We start from the raw sequence: 21,415 nt of genomic DNA on the forward strand, positions 1-21,415 counted from the left end.
AGAAACCTACTTGTGCTCTCTCACATCATTTGACACATGTACTGCAAATGATCAGTCTACAGTCAGGCCTTTTAAAGGTTTTTCATAGTATGTATAGTAAAACAGCCCAATTCTGAAAGCCAGAGGGGAGGGGGATTCGGGTTTCATCATGACAGATTAACAGTAAGTAGGTAATCTTGGAGGTGGCGCATGCATCATCAATCTGCAACAGAGAGCAGAAACGTAGAATAAGCCCTGCCTCAATCCTATAGTACTTCTATTATTTTTAAACAAAAAGACCCCCTCCGCTTGGAATCCCCACAGTGCTGCATAGGATGCTATGGAAAAAAAACCATTCTGAACTTGACTTGGACATGAGCTAAACTTTCTTCCTACTGGGAATCAGTGTTAGCTGTTATTAAACCATCACAGTGCCGGGTGAACCAATTTAGTAGTTCTTACATCTACCGATGGGCTGGGTTGGGGGTTGGTGATCCGCCGGCAGCTAAATTCATTGGATTCCTCTTATTTGAATCTTGGATAGAATTCATTCAAGCCTTTTGCACACGAAAAGGAAAGGTTTCCCTTTCACAAGATTACTATAAATACACTGGAAATTTTCCTCCAAACTGATGAAACCTGATTGTGAATTTAAATTGAAGGTACTGCAAATTTGTAAATCATCTGGGTTGAAAAAGATTGGAGAATATCAGAACTCCTTCATTTGTCACCTAGACCATTATTCCTCCTGGAAATTTATTCACTTTAACAGAGCTGCAATCACTGCAGACTCATTTATATCCTTTATGCTCAGACCCTGTATCGTAATCTGCATTTAAATCCACAATGACAGATTGAATTCATCTGCTGCATTTACACTGTGGGAAGATCCATTTAGTTTATGGGTAGACACACACATATATACACATATCAGAAGCCGTGTTAATTTTTACTGTGTATGTGTGCCCATTTTCAAGTTAATTGGACCTTTTAACAAAAGGTTGCTGGAAAAAAACAGGAGTCCTCTGCATGGTGTGAGTGGTATGGGGAGGATGTGACTGCTATGACTGGAAGATTGAGTCTTTAGTCCACGACCAGTTTGTACTAACATGCATCCATATGCAGGTGCAGCACAGATGCAAAGTACATAACTTAACCAACTCATAGCCCCAATTTTGCAAAGACAACATAGTTGTGTTTCTGCCTGCCCACACCATGGGTACATCTATGTTAGCTGATGAGAGGGCTGGCCTCTCCAAACTTATGAAGCTAGTCACTCCTCCTCATATGTTCCTGGATATGGAAAACAAACACAAAAAACTTGGCAAACTATGCAAGTGGCTGGGGAACAGGAATTCTGACAAGTTCGCAACCTTTAAAGGGCTGCTTCTCACTATTAAAGGGGCACGCTATTTTGTTTGGCTGAAAACTCATTTTACTGGGAACACAATGAAAGCAGGGAAATATATTGGGAAATTCCCTCCCATGACACATGTAGCGATCCTGCTGCAGGAGGCGCAGTAAAGAGGGTGCTTTTGTCTGGAGGGAACAGCAACCTCCTGGTCAAGCCAGAGGTGCAAGCTGTTTGGATGGATTCTCCGAAAGGATGAATGAAGTCTCCCAGGTCCAGAGCCCCTGGGGCCAAATGAATGAGTCAAGAAAAATGTCTTACTAAATATTCTTTAAACATGTTAATGGCCTCAAAACCTTTTGTGGTCAGCGAGGGCAAAGCCTGAGTTCCATCCGTGGGCCAGAAGTTTAGTACAGAACCCAGTTATACAGTTATTCTGCCCATTTTCCCTGGGTTTTTGAATTCTGCCGGAGGTGACAATAGGCACATCTTATTGGAATAGGTAGAGGCATAGGTAGAGCTCATAGACCCACATAGTTAGCCCAAAATATGGGTACAGAACATACTCTAAGGCTGGCCAAAAATGGAGAAATTGCAAATGCTGCAGTTATGAAAAAAGAACTGCAAAGTGCTGGTAATATAGAACAGATCAGTCAGCATCTGTGAAATGGCAGGTTATGACATTTTGCTTGTGTGCCCTCCTCAGAATTAGTGATTATACTGATAAAGATAGTTAGAAAATTAATTTTTGTTCTATTCTACAGCAAAGTTACCAGCTAACAACCCTGAATGCAGTTGTGAATTTGGAAGGCACAAGATTTATTTTCAGAGAGTGTTACCATGCTCTCTTTCTTGAAAATTGTTGATTTTTCAAAGTCCTATCCAGGTTCAAATATTATGCATTTTTATAACTGATCACAGAACTAGCCCGATTATGAATATTAACTTCAATGTCATAAAAATATTGTTTTAAAACTGGTTCACCATTTTCATATAGAATGTAATAATAATTCATTAATTTCACTACTGCCATTCAGGCTTTCACATTTCAAAGTGAATTCAAATAATTTGTTCTGAAGGAAATAGTCTCCAGCTTGTGATGAGAGGAACTTCAGAGATGATCTCCCATAAAATCTGATCAGATGTATTTTTAGGAGCTGTCACATATGTGTTCATGGAAAGACAGATGAATGTATTGATAGCAACCCAAAGTAAATCTTTTTGCATCTGGAAAGTAAATTGCTAAAGTCAATAGTGTTATTTGATCCAAGTATTGAAGCTGGAGGCTTCCTCCTACATCATATTTTTCAGATCATAGTTGATGGGTCGAGGCAGAAACCTGAGCTTCATTTCATCTCAAAATTAATACAGTTTGCCTGAACTGTGACAAAATATATGGATGATACATACTGCACATTGGTCAAACAAGAAGAAAATTAATGAAAGGGTCAGGCTGCATTCCCTGCATCCCTTATAAACCTACCACTGGTTACATGAAAATGAATCTATATACACAAACACACAGGAGAAAACTTCATATACTCTGCCCACCAAATGTTCCTTTTCACATAAATGTCAGAAAATTATCGACAATTTGAAGTGGTCAGCACTTCAAAATCTGATACCTGCATTCTAACACCATACACATAAGTGGTGGAAGGCTACTAAATATGAGGTGAATTTAGCATCAAAGCAGACATATATAACAAGTAGGATATCAGAAACAAGAATTTTTCTGTAAATTATTTGATAAGTTTTAGGAGTTTTGAAAATAATTTTTCTTTCAATCTGCGACCATGCCACAGTGTCCTGAAGTTGCCATCGGTGATTCAATGAAATACAGGAAGGATTTATGTTGGATGCTTATTTTGCTTGAAAATGAATCTTTGTAACGAAATGAAAAAAATTATGCAATGCTTCAAAACCATTTGATCAGCCTACTCTATTGAAAGTGTCAGAAATGAAACTCTGTGATGTACTCCAAACCAATCTTAAGTAGTAAAGCCAGGGATGCCACCAGAGCTAAGCGTGGCTTGTGGCTAAGTTAAGATTTTCCTGCTGGCATTTAGCCATTTTCTAAAGCAATTGTGCACTTAACAGATAGATTAATAAATCTTTTGACATTTATACCAATTAAGTCATTATTTGAGAAGTGTTATAGGTGTGTTGCTTTCATTGGGCCAAATGAAATCACATTCTCTGGAATCATGCATTTCTAAAATGTACACTTACAATTCTATTAATATTTTTTTCTTTTCACTAAAACACACACATTTAACTCATATTTTAAAATAATTGAAATTTGGCCCCATAGTTTCTCTTTTCTGTAAGTGAACTCTTAAACAAACAGTGCAGCTGGAAAATGGTCAGATCCTCAGAGAAATAAAGTGAAGCAATGTAAGATTGGTAACTGTTATATAGTCAAGTCCTTAGAACATAATGAGCTTCATAGCAAACTTCACTATCTGTTTGTAGTGAGATTTGCAATCAAAACAATACACTTCTATGTGATCTTTGCTTTTATTTCATTTTGCTAAATGTACCAAGAATGGAATCTAATGATATGCAATAATATTCCTGTATTTTCCTGTACCTTGAGTAACACAGTATTAAAACTGTAGAATGGCACTAGTGTAATAGCAATGTAATGTTGCAAAATAATCTATGTCAGAGTGGGAGATACTTGCATGTCAGTTTTGCTATTTGCATACAACATCATCAGCATTACTCCAAATTATAGGAAAAGAAATGGCACATAAACCATTGCTTCTCAGGCTAGCTGTCAGCTTTGGCACAGTGGTAGCATTCTTACCTCCAACTCAGAAGGTTTGTGGAGTCAGGCGACACTCCACAAACTTGTCACTTGATACTTCAGTGTAGTACTGAGGGAGTGCTGCACTGTCAAATGTGTCATCTTTGGAATGAGACATAAAACCAAGGCCTCGTCTGTCCTCTCAAATGGACTTAAAAGATCCCATAGAATTCTTTGAAGAAGAGCAAGAGGCATTCTCATCGTAGTCCTGGCCAATATTTATCCCTCAACCAATACCAAAAACAGATGATCTGGTCATCGTCTCATTTCTGTTTATGGGACCTTGCTGTGTGCAAATTGGCTGCCTTGAATCCTGTGTTATAACAATGACTATACTTCAAAAAGTACTTCATTGGCTGTAAAACACTTTGGGATCTCCTGAGGTTGTGAAGGTGCTTTATAAGTTCACCTTCTTTCTGTTGTAAGATTATTAGATTGCTAAAAGTCACTAAACAGCATACTAATTGTTAGCACCTAGCTATTAAAAACTAACAAATGACTTGTTATTATAAACTAACATTTAGCTTTATTAGAATCCTTCTTTGTAGTATAGTAAGGTGGAAAACTTATGAAATAGGGCACAGTACAGACATGATGTCAAGGCAGAGTGATTCTGGGAGATGATGTCAAGTTTTAAAATGCTTACTTGCAGTAAAAAGTGTTAGACTGTGAAAACAGACAGTGCTGCAATGTTTTGTCTCGTAGTGAGATAAGGCATCCTTGGAAAAGTACAAGCATTGAGTTAAGGTGGTTAACACAAAGACTTTTTCTATGTATTAATTCCGTAAAGAAAAGGTTGCCAATCATCACAAAACGATCCTTGGTTGGTTAAGGAAAACATCCTTTAATACAAGACTGAACACTGTTTGGTATGAGGGGAGGGTTAACTGTAAAGCTGCCAGAATAAGTTAGCTTGTGACTTTGCCACTATGTGACAGAGAACAAAAACAACAAGAGACAAGAGAAAGTGAAAACTTGAGTGCGCTTTGCCACCCAGTCTCTAATATGGGTAGTATCTGAGTCGACTGTTCATTACTGCCTGAGTTTGTGACTATGGTTTATCTGAGAACTTAACAAACGTGTCCTTACCTTTATCTCAATAAAGTTGATTCACAACAAGCTGTTGTGCTGTCAAGTCTGTTCCCACCTTAGAAGGGGGTATAAAACACCCCTATCTTATTAAAAATCTTATACTATTTATGGGGCTTTTGAAAATAATATGGTGATGAATTTCAGAGTCATTTTTAAAATCGTTTTGTCTGTTATTTTGCATCTTCCAGGGGATTGTGTCACCGATCAATGGCAGTGTGTGGCGGGAGGAGGGGGTTGGCAAGAAGAATGGATCTGTATGAATTATACAATGACAGTTTGGGAAAGCCGGTCTTCTGTTGCTCATCATTCTTGTATGTTTGTAACAGAAGAAAGACAATGGTGAACATAAACAAAAGGGCATAATTGGGTAGACATTCCTGGTCCTGCAACAGTAGCCATTAGAACATAAGAGCATAAGAACTAGGAGCAGGAGTAGGCAATTCAGCCCCTCGAGCCTGCTCCGCCATTCAATACGATCATGGCTGATCTTATCTTGACCTCAACTCCACTTTCCTGCCCGTTCTCCATAACCCTTCAACCCATTACTAATTAAAAATCTGTCTATCTCCTCCTTAAATTTGCTCAATGTCCCAGCATCTACCGTACTCTGTGGTAGTGAATTCCACAGACTCACGACCCTTTGAGAGAAGTGATTTTTCCTCATCTCTGTTTTAAATCTGCTACCCCTTATCCTAAAACTATGACCTCTTGTTCTAGATTGCCCCACCAGAGGAAACATCCTCTCTACGTCTACTTTGTCAATCCCCTTAATTATCTTATATACCTCAATTAGATTGGATCACCCAGGTGTAGAAAATACAGGACAATGAAGTTGGAGGAGTATGGGAGCCCACCTGTCCGTATGGGAGCCCACCTGTTTTCCCTCCGTTTAAAGTAATGAACAAAAAATTGGGCCTGCTCCTTTATAGGCATGTGACTGGTTTTCCTATATTTGCTATGACCAGGCGTGCAATAGCCCCAGGCACAGGACCAAGAAAATCTATTCTCATACGTCTGCATTCTTTTTCACACTAACAGTCAGAAATAGGTTGAGCAATAGGACATCCAAAATGTCTGGGAAAAGACGTTTACATTACTGGAACATTGATGTGCCACTTGAGTGTCTATCTACAGCTCCGTTTGTTCCCACTTGGTTGGCAAATGGCATCATATACTCATTAAAGTGATTTGATAAGTTTTTGCCTGGTAACTAACTGCTTGCCCCATTGTTAGGCATCATATAGTCTGTAGTAATCATAATAGTCAAATAACTGCTATTACTTAGACTCCCCCTGATAATGCACAGGCCTCAGCTGAGTCATTAACTGTAACATCAACCAAAGGCAAGATGCCTATCTGACTGGAGGGGAATTAAGTTAACAGATGTTTCACTCTTTACTCGGAGACTCCCAAGGAGCATAAGCTGACACAAGGGAGATGTTTATGGTCATTTGTCTATCCTCTCAGCCTGAGTTCAGATCAACTGGAGAGGCTGAAGAAGAGGTAGTGAGAGAAAATGCATTTTCTTTTCAAATTACAAATATCTTGACATTCTAAGATTTATAGTTTATCTTATGAAAATCCTGTTCTGAATTTACAGAGATAAAAATGATCTGTATGTCAACATATAGCCATTAAAAATGCCACATGGTTTCTATCCAGCACTTTGTGTTCCTTTTTCACCAACCTAGAGGTGTTAGTAATTGAAGTCAATGAGGCAAATCAGTCAGTATCCGCACACTTAAATTTTTTGTGACATATGAATATAGCTGCTCCATTTTTATCAATTTCCAACTAAATCAATGTTTACAGCATTAATTGGCACATTTACTGCACCCTAATATGATACGAGAGATAAATGAGGCAAATTGCTCCTGACAGATGGAGAGTAGCTTCTCACAGAGAGGCCTTTTTCTGATGGTAAAAGTGTTCAGCCAGCAAGAAATGGCAGACAATCAATGTGTTGAATGGGCCGACTGATGCTGCAGTTTGTTCAGTAGAAGATCTACAGTACTGTACTTGGCATCAAAGAAATAGCGAAAGATTGATTTTTGATGTAATGACTACATAGGGATTTCATTCAGCAGGATGCAGCCTGTATAATGGGATGATAATTGATTAATTGATACCTGCCAGGCCAAAGACTAATAACATCCTGATTTTTTTTCAATATCTTTTCATTGTTTGAAGCTACATGGGGGTAAATTTATTCACAATATTACTAATTTGTTTATCCCTACTGAAAATAAGGCATAGACCAGCCTTCCAAACATGAGTTGCCTAAGGTAATGCACCTCCCTCTAAATTCTCTAATTTGCTGGCCTCAAGAAAAAGAATTGAGCTGAGCATTTACATTTGAGATATGCAGCAGGGTTCTAACTTCATAATGAAAGAATTGTTTGGATTCAGGTTACGAAGTATGTGGTGTACTAAATTAAGGAGAAATGACAAGACAAGATTGGCTTTGCAAGATGTACTATTTATACATCAGAAAATGACACTGCATGAAATATTCCTGTTCTGCAGTCATGACAATTGTGCTGTAGTGATTCACATAATATAAGATTATTAACACGTACTGGGTTTTTTCATGCACATGTTACGTGGTCGTTTAAAAATGAGATTCCTAATGTAAAACTAATCCTCTCCTAACAATGTAGTTATTGTTATTAAAGTAGCCCCCTTTCCAAAGCCTTCTGAGGATTTCCTCAAATACATGCTCAGTTTTGTTTCCATCCTTTTTTAAAATCTTTGCTTGAACATATCTAGGTCCTCCCAAGGGAGTAGGCTTCCCTCTCCCCCAGCTCCACCCCAACCCAACATGCATATAATGAACAAAGACACTTCTCAGTCCCTGAAATTACACAGCTAATTACTAACACCCTACACTCATGCATTGCCACCACTTGCCTTTTTGAGGCATTATGAGAAAAGAAGCTGCTGTAGAGCTATAAATATTTGAGTTAGTATGTTTTGCATTTACATTTTGTTATAGTATGGTTTGTCTTATGTTCTAATAATTACTTATGAGTTCTCATAGCAACAGTTGACTGATAATAACATTGTCCTTCATCGTATAATGTTGCCATGACAATTGTACCCTTTCAATCATTGTGGAAGGTCTTCATTTTATTGTTGCATATCATTGTTGTTCAAATAAATAATCTACTAATTTATTCTCCTTTAATGCCTGGCAACATGAAGCTTAATATGTGTCTTAACACTGCAGTGGACTCCAAATACATAAATGTCATTTAAATAAAGGAAAATATTTTTCTTATAAAGATAGGTTCACTGTGGAAGTTTAATGTATTACTGGAAAATAGCCACTAAACAAACCATTTTGCTCACTAAAATGTAATGACTTCTTTCAGTCTATATAATAATTTAAATTTTTCAGATAGTCCTTCAAAATGAAGTTTAGGTTTTTTTTTTGGAATAAAGTACTTTTCCAGATCATAGACATTTGGGCTAGTTCAAAAGATTACAAAACAATGTTGTTTAGACATAATGCTTTATTAAAAGGCCACTCTCTGTACAATTCCCCATTTATTTAGAAACTAGTGGCATAATGATGGCAGCACCATGTTACAACTGCTCTGTTCATGAGCTTTATCCGTGGCCAGTCCCTTTTCTAATTCCCGCAGTAATCTGTTGTTTTCGTCAAACACATCCGTTTACTTTTTCCCTAATTCACCTTCAGAAGTTATTAATTTTCCCGTCACAACTCTGCCTTCCAGTCCAAAACACCGACTCCATTCCTTTAACACTTAAGGACACCGCCTCACATGCTATTGTACGTCTTTTCTTGTGCATGGTCTTTTGCATGTGTGTTTGTGTGTGTATTCTTCCTCTTTCACTTGTTCTGCTCCTTTTTAAACACTGTTTATCTGTGATATTTTTTGGTTCTATGAGCAGGTTTTATACCAGTAGTATCAATTGTCTCTTGTTTTCTCGATAGACGCTGCCAGTATTTTCTGTTTCTGTTTCAGATTTCCAACACCTACGGGATGTTGGTTTTGTTCACAGCTGGATTGCTTGTGGTTTCTAGCCTGGCTATAATAAAATGGTTAAACAGTGAGGTGTTAATCAGCCAGTGTCAGTCATTACTTCATAAATTGTAACAAATGCAATTGTTTATCGACAGGGTTTTGCATTTAAATAACACTTGGACTTAAAGTCCCTTTTCATTTTTAAATCTCTTATAGGCATTATTCAAATTCCTTTACATGCTCTGCAATCTGCAGAAAGCATAATTGTCATGGGACTTGTCTTCATACAATTGAGGCTTTCTGATTTCAGCTTTTACTTATTACCATATGCAAATCAATTATTTTGTTCAAATTAAAAATACCATTCAGTGAGCTATCATAAACAATATTGAAAGAGCATGATTAGGCTTAATTTGCATATATAAATAGGACTTTTTAATAACAAAAACCAGAGAGTGGATGGATGAGAAGAGACAATCAGCTAACATAAAAGGAAATCCAAAAGTCTCCATTAGCATATCATTATGATCAGGTGAGGAAGGGTCACAAGGCTCTCCTCTTGACCATCTCCTTGTTTGATTGCAACAGGGTTTATTCCTTTTTAAACAGTTGATATGCTCACCAATTCAGGGAGCGTTTAATCCTTTACCTTTGCTGTGACCAGAAAAGAACAAATTGGACAGGTTTTCTTGAGTTTAAACAAGAAAGAGTTTATTGTACTTAACCAAAAACCCAATCTAGATAAAATATTAAAATATGCTACACTTCCACTCACACACACACACACACACACACGAGAATCACACATGCAAATAGATTACAGAGTGGAGAGGAATAGTTTGTGTTGGATTAGCATCCAGAACAAGTAAAAATAATATACAGTCTGTGGTGTCTGTTAATTCGGTGATCTTCTGGCTGAATCTGGAGTTTTAACGTTCTTGGTTGGTAGATGTTCTTGGAGATAGTGGAGCAGGTGATCGTCTTCCCAGGGGTCTTTATCGTGGATCTTTTACAGCCAGCAGGCAAGCTTCAAATACCCAAGGTCACCTGGAGAGAGAGAGGGTAAGAGAGAGACACCCCCTATGGGTTCTGCACACGTCAAAATCTAAGGAGCTTTTCCTTTTGCAAAAGTCTGCTAGTTTTTCATAGATGGGGAGGCAGTCTAGTGTCCTCGTTTACAATTTAATTAGATTCATCTAGGAATTCTCAATCACTCTCGGGTCTCATTGTTTCAATGTTCAGCCCCTGGAAGGTATGTCTCCACTCATGTAAGCTTCCAGATGGCTTTGAATGTTCCGCTAGCAAGGATAATACTGGATAATCTACTCGGCTATTCAAGCCATTATCCTGGACATGCATCTTCAAATTGATGTCCTGGAATATGAGGTATTTCAATGCAAATTGCATTAGCCATCTTGGCTGCCAGTTAGAGTCATAGAGTCATAGAGTTATACAGCACAGAAACAGGCCCTTTGGCCCATCGTGTCTGTGCCGGCCATTAAGCACCTATCTATTCTAATCCCTTTTTCCAGCACTTGGCCCGTAGCCTCATATGCTATGGCGTTTCAAGTGCTCATCTAAATACTTCTTAAATGTTGTGAGAGTTCTTGCCTCTATCACCCCTTCAGGCAGTGTGTTCCAGATTCTAACCACCCTCTGGGTGAAAAAACTTTTCCTCAAATCCCCTCTAAACCTCCTGCCCTTACCTTAAATCTATGCTCCCTGGTTATTGACCCCTCCACTAAGGGAAAATGCTTCCTCTTATCTATCCTATCAATGTGCTCATAATTTTGTATACCTCAACCAGGTCCCCCCTCAGCCTTCTCTGCTCTAAGGAAAACAACCCTAGCCTATCATAGAAACATAGAAAATAGGAGCAGGAGTAGGCCATTCGGCCCTTCTGGCTAGCTCCACCATTCAAAAAAGATCATGGCTGATAGTCTAATTCAATACCCGGTTCCTGCTTTTTCCCCATATCCCTTGATCCCTTTGGCAATAAGAAATATATCTATCTCCTTCTTGAATATATTTAATGATTTGGCCTCCACTGCCTTCTACGGTAGAGAATTCCACATGCTCACCAGCCTCTGAGTGAAGAAATGTCTCCTCATCTCGGTTCTAAATGGCATACCCCATATCTTAAGACTGTGACCCCTGGTTCTGGACCCCCGCCCCCCCCATCCCCTCAGCCATCGGGAACATTCTCCCTGCATCTAGCCTGTCTAGTCCTGTTAGAATTTTATAGGTTTCTATGAGATCCCCTCTCATTCTTCTAAACTCTAGTGAATATAGGCCTGGTTGACCTAATCTCTCCTCATACGTCAATCCTGCATCCCAGGAATCAGCCTAGCAAATTTTCTTTGCACTCCCTCCATAGCAAGAACATCCTCCCTCAGATAAGGAGACCAAAACTGCACACAATACTCCAGACATGGTCTCACCAAGGCCCTGTATAACTGCAGTAAGACATCCTTGCTCCTGTACTCAAATCCTCTTGCAATGAAGGCCAACATACCATACCATTCGCCTTCCTAATTGCTTGCTGCACCTGAATCCAGTCTCTCCTCATAGCTGAAATGCTCCAGCCCAGGCAACATCCTGGTGAATCTGCTCTGCACCCTCTCCAGTACAATCACATCCATGACCAGAACTGTACACAGTACTCCAGCTGTGGCTTAACTAGCGTCTTATACAGCTCCATCATAACCTCGCTGCTCTTATATTCTATGCCTCGGCTAATAAAGGCAAGTATCCCATATGCCTTCCTAACCACCTTATCTACCTGTGCTGCTGCCTTCAGTGATTTATGGACAAGTACACCAAGGTCCCTCTGACCCTCTGTACTTCCTAGGGTCATACCATCCATTGTATATTCCCTTGCCTTGTTTGTCCTCCCAAAATGCATCATCTCACATTTCTCAGGATTAAATTCCATTTGCCACTGCTCCGCCGATCTTACCAGCCCATCTATATCATCCTGCAATCTAAGGCTTTCCTCCTCACTATTTACGACACCACCAATTTTAGTGTCATCTGCAAACTTACTGATCATACCTCCTATATTCACTTATAAATCATTAATGTACGCTACAAACAGTAAGGGTCCCAGCACCGATCCCTGCGGTACACCACTGGTCACAGGCTTCCAATCGAAAAAACAACCATCGACCATCACCCTCTGCCTCCTGCCACTTTGCCAATTTTGCATCCAATTTGCCAAATTGCCCTGGATCCCATGGGATCTTACCTTCTTAACCAATCTCCCATCGGAACCTTATCAAAAGCCTTACTGAAGTCCACGTCAACTGCTTTACCCTCACCTACACATCTAGTCACCTCCTTGAAAAATTCAAGTTTGTTAGACAGGATTTCCCCCTGACAAAGCCATGCTGACTATCCCTGATTAGTCCCTGCCTCTCCAAGTGGAGATTAATCCTGTCCCTCAGAATTTTTTCCAATAGTTTCCCGACCACTGATGTAATACTCACTGGCCTGTAATTACCTGGTTTAACCCTGCTACCCTTCTTGAATAATGGTACCACATTTGCTGTCCTCCAGTCCTCTGGTACCTCTCCTGTGGCCAGAGAGAGTTTGAAAATTTGTGTCAGAGCCCCTGTTATCTCCTCCCTTGCCTCACATAATAGTTTTTTAAAAGTTAAATGTAGGATCCCAGTTTTCTTTTTTAAAAGTTATTGTAGGTTTCCAACCGATGCATTAAAAAGTCCAATTCAGCATTGTATGTTTTCCTGGCAATATAAATAGTAAAAGCGAAGTAAGGTGAGGGATCGGGCCAATTAGGGACCAAAAAGGAGACCTACAGATGGAAGCAGAGGGCATGACTGAGGTACTAAATGAAGTTAAGATACTAGATGGGCTAAAAATTGATAAAAGAGCAGGTATTAGAAAGCTGACTCTACGGGCTAGATTTTATTAGTGCGTTGCGCTCCGCGGTGGCACACTGTGCAAGCAGCAGACTTCCAACACGGAAAGGCCGAAGCACAGCCCCCATGATATTATGCGCCTCCCCCGATGATGTAGAGGGGGCAGCCGTCGCGTTCCTGGCAATGACATCCGGTGCCACCGCGCAGGCACCAGCACCATTTTTAAAGGGCTTCAAGCCCTGACAGCTGATTTACAATTTTAAAGGGACCAGCACTTTAATTGTTAATCCAACCATTAAATTCAACATGAAAGCACTACTTCCATCCCCCAATGGTCATAAAATAAATTTATTTCCCTCTCCCCGCTGATAAACCATTACTGACAATCCTGACCTTTAAACCCCAAACTTTGCACTCTTTGCCCATCAACCCCTTCCCACCATCCCCACAGCCAATAAAAAATGTTGTCCCTGCTCCTACACCCCTCCCACCCTCAAAATTTTATTACTCCCCCTCCTCACCAGGTTCTCGCCTCGGAACTCCATACGGAGTTCCAAAGGCACACAAGCTGCATTCGGCTGCGGTAAAATCGGCATGGGATGGCTGCCACCTGCAGGTAAGTTTATTTGCATATCATTTAGGTTGATTTAAATATGCAGATGAAGGCCCCTCCGCCAGGCAGCAGAAGGGGGCGCACTGAGGGCCCCCGCTGCCGGTAATATGCAGCGGGCCCTTCTCGACATTGTGGGTTGAGGCGGGCCTGTCTCTGCAGAATTTTACTGGCCCCTTCCCCCCCGCTGCGACCCATGGCATCGAGGGGCTGGTAAAATTCAGCCCTACATAAAATTGATAAGGCACCAGGACTGGATGAGATGCATCTGAGGATGCTGAGGGAAGAAAAGGTGGAAATCGAAGAGGTACTGGCTGCTATCTTCCAATCCTCCTTATATATGGGGGTGGTGCCAGAGGACTGGAGAATTATAAATGTTACACCCTTCTTCAAAAAATGGTCTAAGGATAAGCCCAGCAACAACAGACCACTTAGTTTAACTTTGTGAGTGGGAAAGCTTTAAGAAATAATAATCAGGGACAAAATTAAAGTCTTTTGGACAAGTGTGGATTAATTAAGGAAAGCCAGCACAGATTTGTTAAAGGCTAATTTTGATTAATTAACTTGATTGACTTTTTTAATGAGATAACAGAGAGGGTTGATGAGGGTAATGTGGTTAATGTGGTGTGCGTGAACTTCCAAAAACAGTTTGATAAAATGCCACATAATAGGCTTGTCAGCAAAGTTGAAGCCCGTGGGATAAAAGGGAAAATGGCAGCATGGATACAAAGTTAGCTGAATGACAGGAAACAGAGAGTAGTGATGAACAGTTATTTTCCAGACAAGAGGAAGGTATACAGTGGTGTTCCCCATGGGTCAGTACTAGGACCGCTGCTTTTCTTGATCAATATTAATTGACTTAGACCTGGGTGCACAGGGCACAATTTCAAACTTTGCAGATGACATAAAACTTGGAAGTATTATGTGAGGAGGTAGTGATAGACTTCAAGAGGACATAGATGGGCTGGTGGAACAGGCAGACACATGGTGGATGCAATTTAATACAGAGAAGTGAAAAGTGTTGCATTTTGGTAAGAAGAACGAAGAGAGGCTAAACTAAAGGTTCAATTCTGTAGTGGTTACAGGAACAGGGAGACCTGGAGTATATGTGCACAAATTGTTGAAGGTGACAGGGCAAGTTGAGAAAGTCGATAAAAAGGCATATGGAATCCTGAGCTTTATAAAAAGGGACATTGAGTGCAAAAGCAAGGAAGTTCCGATGAACCTTTATAAAACTCTGATTTGTCCTCAACTGGAGCTCATCTGTTGCTGAAACCCTCATCCATGCCTTTGTTACCTCTAGATTTGACTATTCCAATTCACTCCAGGCTGACTTTCCACATTCTACCCTCCATAAACTTGACCTCATGCTCATGTACTAATTCGCACCAAATCCTGTTCACACATCACTCCTGTGCTCATTGAGCTACATTGGCTCCCGGTTAAGCAACACCTAATTTTTAAAATTCTCATCCTTGTTTTCAATTGCCTCCATGACCTCGCCTCTCCCTATCTCTGTAATCTCCACCAGCCCTACAACACTCCGAGCTGTCTGCGCTCCTCTAATTCTGGCCTCTTGAGCATCCCTGATTTTAATCACTCCAAAATGGCGGTCATGCTTTCAACTGCCAAGGCCCTAAGCTCTGGAATTCCCTCTCTAAACCTCTTTACTTCACTTTCCTCTTTTAAGATGCTCCTTATAGGAAACTCTTTGACTAACCTTCTGGTCATCCGCCCTAATATCACCTTATGTGGCTCAGTGTTTGATAATGCTGCTGTGAAGCACCTTGGGACATCTTACTACATTAAATGCTGCATTAACATCTCACACTGAAGAGTGTCTGCAGAGACTCATCGACAGGATTGCGGCTGCCTGCAATGAATTTGGCCTAACCATCAGCCTCAAGAAAATGAACATCATGGGACAGGACGTCAGAAATGCTCCATCCATCAATATCGGCGACCATGCTCTGGAAGTGGTTCAAGAGTTCACCTACCTAGGCTCAACTATCACCAGTAACCTGTCTCTAGATGCAGAAATCAACAAGCGCATGGGAAAGGCTTCCACTGCTATGTCCAGACTGGCCAAGAGAGTGTGAGAAAATGGCACACTGACACGGAACACAAAAGTCCGAGTGTATCAGGCCTGTGTCCTCAGTACCTTGCTCTATGGCAGCGAGGCCTGGACAACATATGTCAGCCAAGAGCGATGTCTCAATTCATTCCATCTGCGCTGCCTCCAGAGAATCCTTGATATCAGGTGGCAGGACCGCATCTCCAACACAGAAGTCCTCGAGGCGGCCAACATCCCCAGCTTATACACACTACTGAGTCAGCGGTGCATGAGATGGCTTGGCCATGAGAGCCGCATGGAAGATGGCAGGATCCCCAAGGACACATTGTACAGCGAGCTCGCCACTGGTATCAGACCCACCAGCCGTCCATGTCCCCGCTTTAAAGCCATCCTCAAACGCGACATGAAGTCCTGTGACATTGATCACAAGTCGTGGGAGTCAGTTGCCAGCGATCGCCAGAGCTGGCGGGCAGGCATAAAGGCGGGGCTAAAGTGTGGCGAGTCGAAGAGACTTAGCAGTTGGCAGGAAAAAATACAGAAGCGCAAGGGGAGAGCCAACTGTGTAACAGCCCAGACAACCAATTTTATCTGTAGCACCTGTGGAAGAGTCTGTCACTCTAGAATTGACTTTTATAGCCACTCCAGGCGCTGCTTCACAAACCACTGACCACCTCCAGGTGCTTACCCATTGTCTCTCGAGACAAGGAGGCCAAAGAAGAAGAAGATTAATTAAATTTAAATCCCACCAGTTGCCATAGTGGAATTTGAACCCATGACCCCAGGGCATTAGCCTGTGCCTTTGGATTACTACTTTAGTCAAGTTACCACTCCACCACTATCTCCCCATGTTCTGTTTAATTGCTCGGTTCTGTGTTTGTAAGACTGCTCACTATGCTGTCAGTCAACGCTGAGGGGACATGGTTCCAAAACTGAAATTAAGACAGACCCTGGCAGCCATCTTGAATAAAGCCCACACACACACACACACACACAAATCAAGGCTGGAATTTTACACACCCCCGGGGAGCAGGCTGGGAGACAGGGGCGAGGGCATGCGTAAAATTGAGTGGGAGGCACTGGCGCCTTTCTCATTGCCTCCCCGACCCCGCTGCTATTTTAGCAGTGGTGGTGGAGGTGACAAACGGCCGTTGGCCGCTGAACAATTAATTGCCACTTAAGGGCCTCCTCCAGCGCTGCTTCAGCATCTGAGGAGGCCACCAAATATAACTAGCTGGGTGCAGTCACAGCAGTGGCCACTGTTCCTGCTGGCACTCCTGGGACTGAAGAGCTGCTGGGCCTCTGATTGGCTGGCAGCTGTTGGAGGCAGGACTTTATTCCTCAGAGGGGCGGAAGTCCCAACCAGGGCCAATTAAGGGCCCAGGCCGCATAAAATTGCTGGGTGGCTTCTAGACCCAGTGGAGGCAGGCCTGCCCTCCACCTTTTAGCTGGTGGGCGGGGCCACCGCCACATTGTAAGATTCCGGCCCAAGAGTCTAGTTTCTTCATGCTTGGGATACAAAATATAAAAGTGCTGTCGAAGGAGCTTTGGCGAGTTGTTGCAGTGCATCTTGTTGATGGTGCACACTGCTGCCACTGTGCACCTGTGATGGAGGGATTGAATATTTAAGGTTGGGATGGTGTGCTGATCAAGCTGGCTGCTTTGTCTTGCATGGTGTTGAACTTCCTGAGTGTTGTTGAAGCTATACTCTTCCAGGCAAGTGGAGAGTATTCCATCACACTCCTGACTTGTGCCTTGTAAACGGTGGACAAACTTTGGGGAGTCACGAGGTGAGTTACTCACTGCAGAATTCCCAGCCTCTGACCTGCTCTTGTTGTCATAGTATTTATATAGCTGGTCCAGTTCAGTTTCTGGTCAATGGTAACCCCAGGATGTTGATGGTGGGGAATTCAGCAAAGATAATACTATTGAACATCAAGGGGAGGTGATTAGATTCTCTCTTGTTGGAGATGGGCATTGCCTGGCACTTGTGTGGCCTAAATGTTACTTGCCACTTATCAGCCCAAGCCTAAGTGTTGTCCAGGTCTTGCTGTCTGTGGGCACAGACTGCTTCAATACCTGAGGAGTTGCGACTGGTACTGAACACTGTGCAATCATCAGAGAACATCCCCACTTCTCACCTTATGTTGGAGGGAAGGACATTAATGAAGCAACTGAAGATGGTTGGCCTGAGGACACTACCCTGAGGAACTCCTTCAGTGATGTCCTGGGGCTTAGATGATTGGCCTCCAACAACCACAACCATCTTCCTTTGTGCTAGGTATTTTTCCAGCCAGCGGACGGTTTTCCCCCGATTCCCATTGAGTTCAATTTTGCTAAGGCTCCTTGATGCCACACTTGGTCAAATGCTGCCTTGGTGTCAAGGCCAGTCACTTTCACCTTACCTCTGGAACTCAATTCTTTTGTCCATGATTGGACCAAGGCTGTAATGAGGTCTGGAGCCAAGTGGCTCTGATGAAATTTGTGAAAGCATTAGCAAATCCCTGTTTTGTGTAAGTACTACTCATCTCTAAATTTCAATATGTAAGTCTGTGACAGTAAGTGATGAACTAAAAAATATATTCTTCTTACTTGATCACAGTTTCATATAGAATATGCAGAATAGGGCATCATGCTGTATACTCCATGCCAGAGTAAAGTTGCCAGCCAGATTATGCTCTTAATGTTCAAGTCACTTTCCACTTCTATCAGTAATCATTATAGTCATATATTGTCGCAGGTGTCAAATAATTTGCCAGTTCGTTGACAGAAATTGACCTCGATCAGAATTTGGAACCCTTTTCTCCCCCAACGCCATTTCAGCATATTCCTGTCCCACTGAAGTAAACCTCCAAAGGAACGGTCTTTTTAAAATACAGTCTTGCTTCTACTTAGCCTTTCCTTTATATTTGATAAATGAAAAACTACAAGGGTGGATCGGTATTTCCACCAATTTTCCCACAGTAATCCTGTATCACCCTTTCAACAGCAAGTAAATAACACCAGCTTCACACTATAAGAAAATTCTTTTAGCTGGTAACAACTTTTACTGTTAGATAAAAATCACTAATAGTTACACTTGTCTCACTTAGCATTTCTTGCCTACAATCTAAAGGTTCTTACAGCTCAAGTTTGGTATCACCGAATCAGTATTTCTTGATTTATCATCCCCTTCCCCACTATGTTCTGTTCACTTAATTGTTCCCTGTTGTGTGTTGCCCTGTTTTTCTTCTGCTCTGCTATTTGTGCCTTACTACCAATGTTCCCTCTAAGCTGCACGGGTGTTCAGCCACGCAGCAATCGGGAAGGTATGGAGCAGGAAACAAACAGGCTGCACACAAGCAACGTTCCCTTTAAGATGGGTGCATGCACGGCCACGTGTCAATCTTAAATGGGCTGCGCAGTGCAACAAGCCGGCCATGCACAGTAAACAGGAGTTAGAGGGAACATTGCTTACTCCTGTCACTGTCCTGCTTCTCTCTCTCTCTTCTCCCTACTGCTCTCTGCTTTATTTTGTGAAGTTCCCGGATGGGAGCATTGGGACATGTAAATACACATTGGAGACATATCAAACTTGGATATTCAAATGCCTATACCGATATCCATCTGACTGCCAGTTCTGATGAAAAGTCATTGACCTGAAACTTTGGCCGGAATTTTACCTTCTGAAGTTGGGTGTCCTCCGAGGCTGCTGAGCCAACAAATGATGGGCGATGATATCTTACGCACGGCGGGCGAGATGGGAGGCGCCATTTGCCGTTGATTTACAACAATTAAGGGCCAGTTGAACTACTTGAAAATCCAATTCACAGCCATTTTACGCAGGCTAATGGGTTTGGTGGGGGGGGGGGGGGGGTGGCGGGGGGTGGAGGGCGGTGGTCGGGAACCCGGCAGCTTTAAAAGAGCAGTGTATCTGTGAAGGAGTTGGAGGTACTGGAATTTTCATTAATCTCTGTTAGATTTGTGCATTGATTGCAAGGTCAGGGCTGATATTGCTGCCTCTCCAGGGTTCACCTGAGTGAGTGAAACTGTTGGTAGGGCCACAGCATCAGTGATTTATCCTTTGTAGGGATGGGGGCTGCGAGTGCCTGTCCTTGCAGCAGGCAGCAAATAGCTGTCCTCATTATATCTTTGGGAAACTGCAGCCATGGGAATTGTCCACCCTGGAGGCGGCTCCTCTAGTGAGGAAGAGAACGCCACAAGGAGGGACAGGAGGACAAGTGGCCAGGGAAACCAGCGACCTGCTGGCCAACTGCAGCCTGGTAATGGGGGAGGGGCAGAAGGTCACAGAGTGTGCCGGGAGCAACCACCTGTGAGGAGATGAGTCTACCCAGTAGGCACAGTCGACCGCCCGCGGTTGAGCTTTCTGCAGATGTCTTTTTTTTTTCTTTTTCTTTTTCTTTTTTTTTCACGTCAAGGGGGCCTTTATTCCTCAGGCCCCCTTTATATACATATTTACAGTTTTAAAATAATTTTATTAAAACCAGATAAATAAACAAAAAACTCAAATTAAAATGCCATTCTCGGCGTCAACGATGCACTCCAGTCCCTGCGGTGCCCACCGGTCAGAGCACCAGTGCTGCAGAAGACTGCACCTATCCTGAGAGACTGTCACATCTCTGTGTGAGATGATGGCAGCAGAGGTCACATCCAACTGTGTGGGTGGCCATCCAAAGCCGGTCGCACTAAAGGTCACAGTCGCTCTGAACCTCTATGCTTCAGGCTCCTTCCAGGCTTCCACAGGAGACATGTGCGGAATCTCACAGTCATCAGCACATCACTGTTTTAAGGTGGCAACTGATGCCATTTTTTTTTATTTTAGAGATACAGCACTGAAACAGGCCCTTCGGCCCACCGAGTTTGTGCCGATCATCAACCACCCATTTATACTAATCCTACATTAATCCCATATTCCTACCACATCCCCACACCTATACTAGGGGCAATTTACAATGGCCAATTTACCTATCAACCTGCAAGTCTTTGGCTGTGGGAGGAAACCAGAGCACCCGGCGAAAACCCACGCGGTCACAGGGAGAACTTGCAAATTCCGCACAGGCAGTACCCAGAATCGAACCCGGGTCGCTGGAGCTGTGAGGCTGCGGTGTCTGTCGTCAAAACCAGTAATTGAGAGCTTGTTAAGATTGTTGAAGACCCAATTGAACGTCATTTCACGAGGAGTTTGTATTTTACAAGGAGTGCACAGGAGCCACAGGGCGTCAGAGCCCTGGCAGGTATTTAAGGGTGGCAGTTGAGGTCATTGCTGCATTCTGCAGCAGTGGAGTCAGGGAGTTCTCCTTCATAAGAAGTCTGCAGCAGCGCGGCCAGAGCATTTAGCATGGAGGAGATGGAGTTGAAGAGCCAGGGATCTGTGGTAGAGCCTCCATCGTGCCTTCAAGCTCCTGGCACAGGGGTCAATCAAGAGGAGGCCGAGAAGGGGCTACGAGGGTGCGTGGGGTGGGCAGTGTTGAGGAAGCAACTGGCAGAGTGGCCCTTCAGACCGGCAGTACCCAAGTGCAATGGGCATTGTCCATTCAGGAGGTGGGTCCTCCAGCAAGGAGAAGAATATGAGAGGGAGGGAGGTGCGGGTACACGGATCTGGTCAGCAGAAAACTCATGGCCACCTG

The sequence above is a fragment of the Heterodontus francisci genome, chromosome 9 (assembly GCF_036365525.1).
Source record: "Heterodontus francisci isolate sHetFra1 chromosome 9, sHetFra1.hap1, whole genome shotgun sequence".
Taxonomy (NCBI): Eukaryota; Metazoa; Chordata; class Chondrichthyes; order Heterodontiformes; family Heterodontidae; genus Heterodontus; species Heterodontus francisci.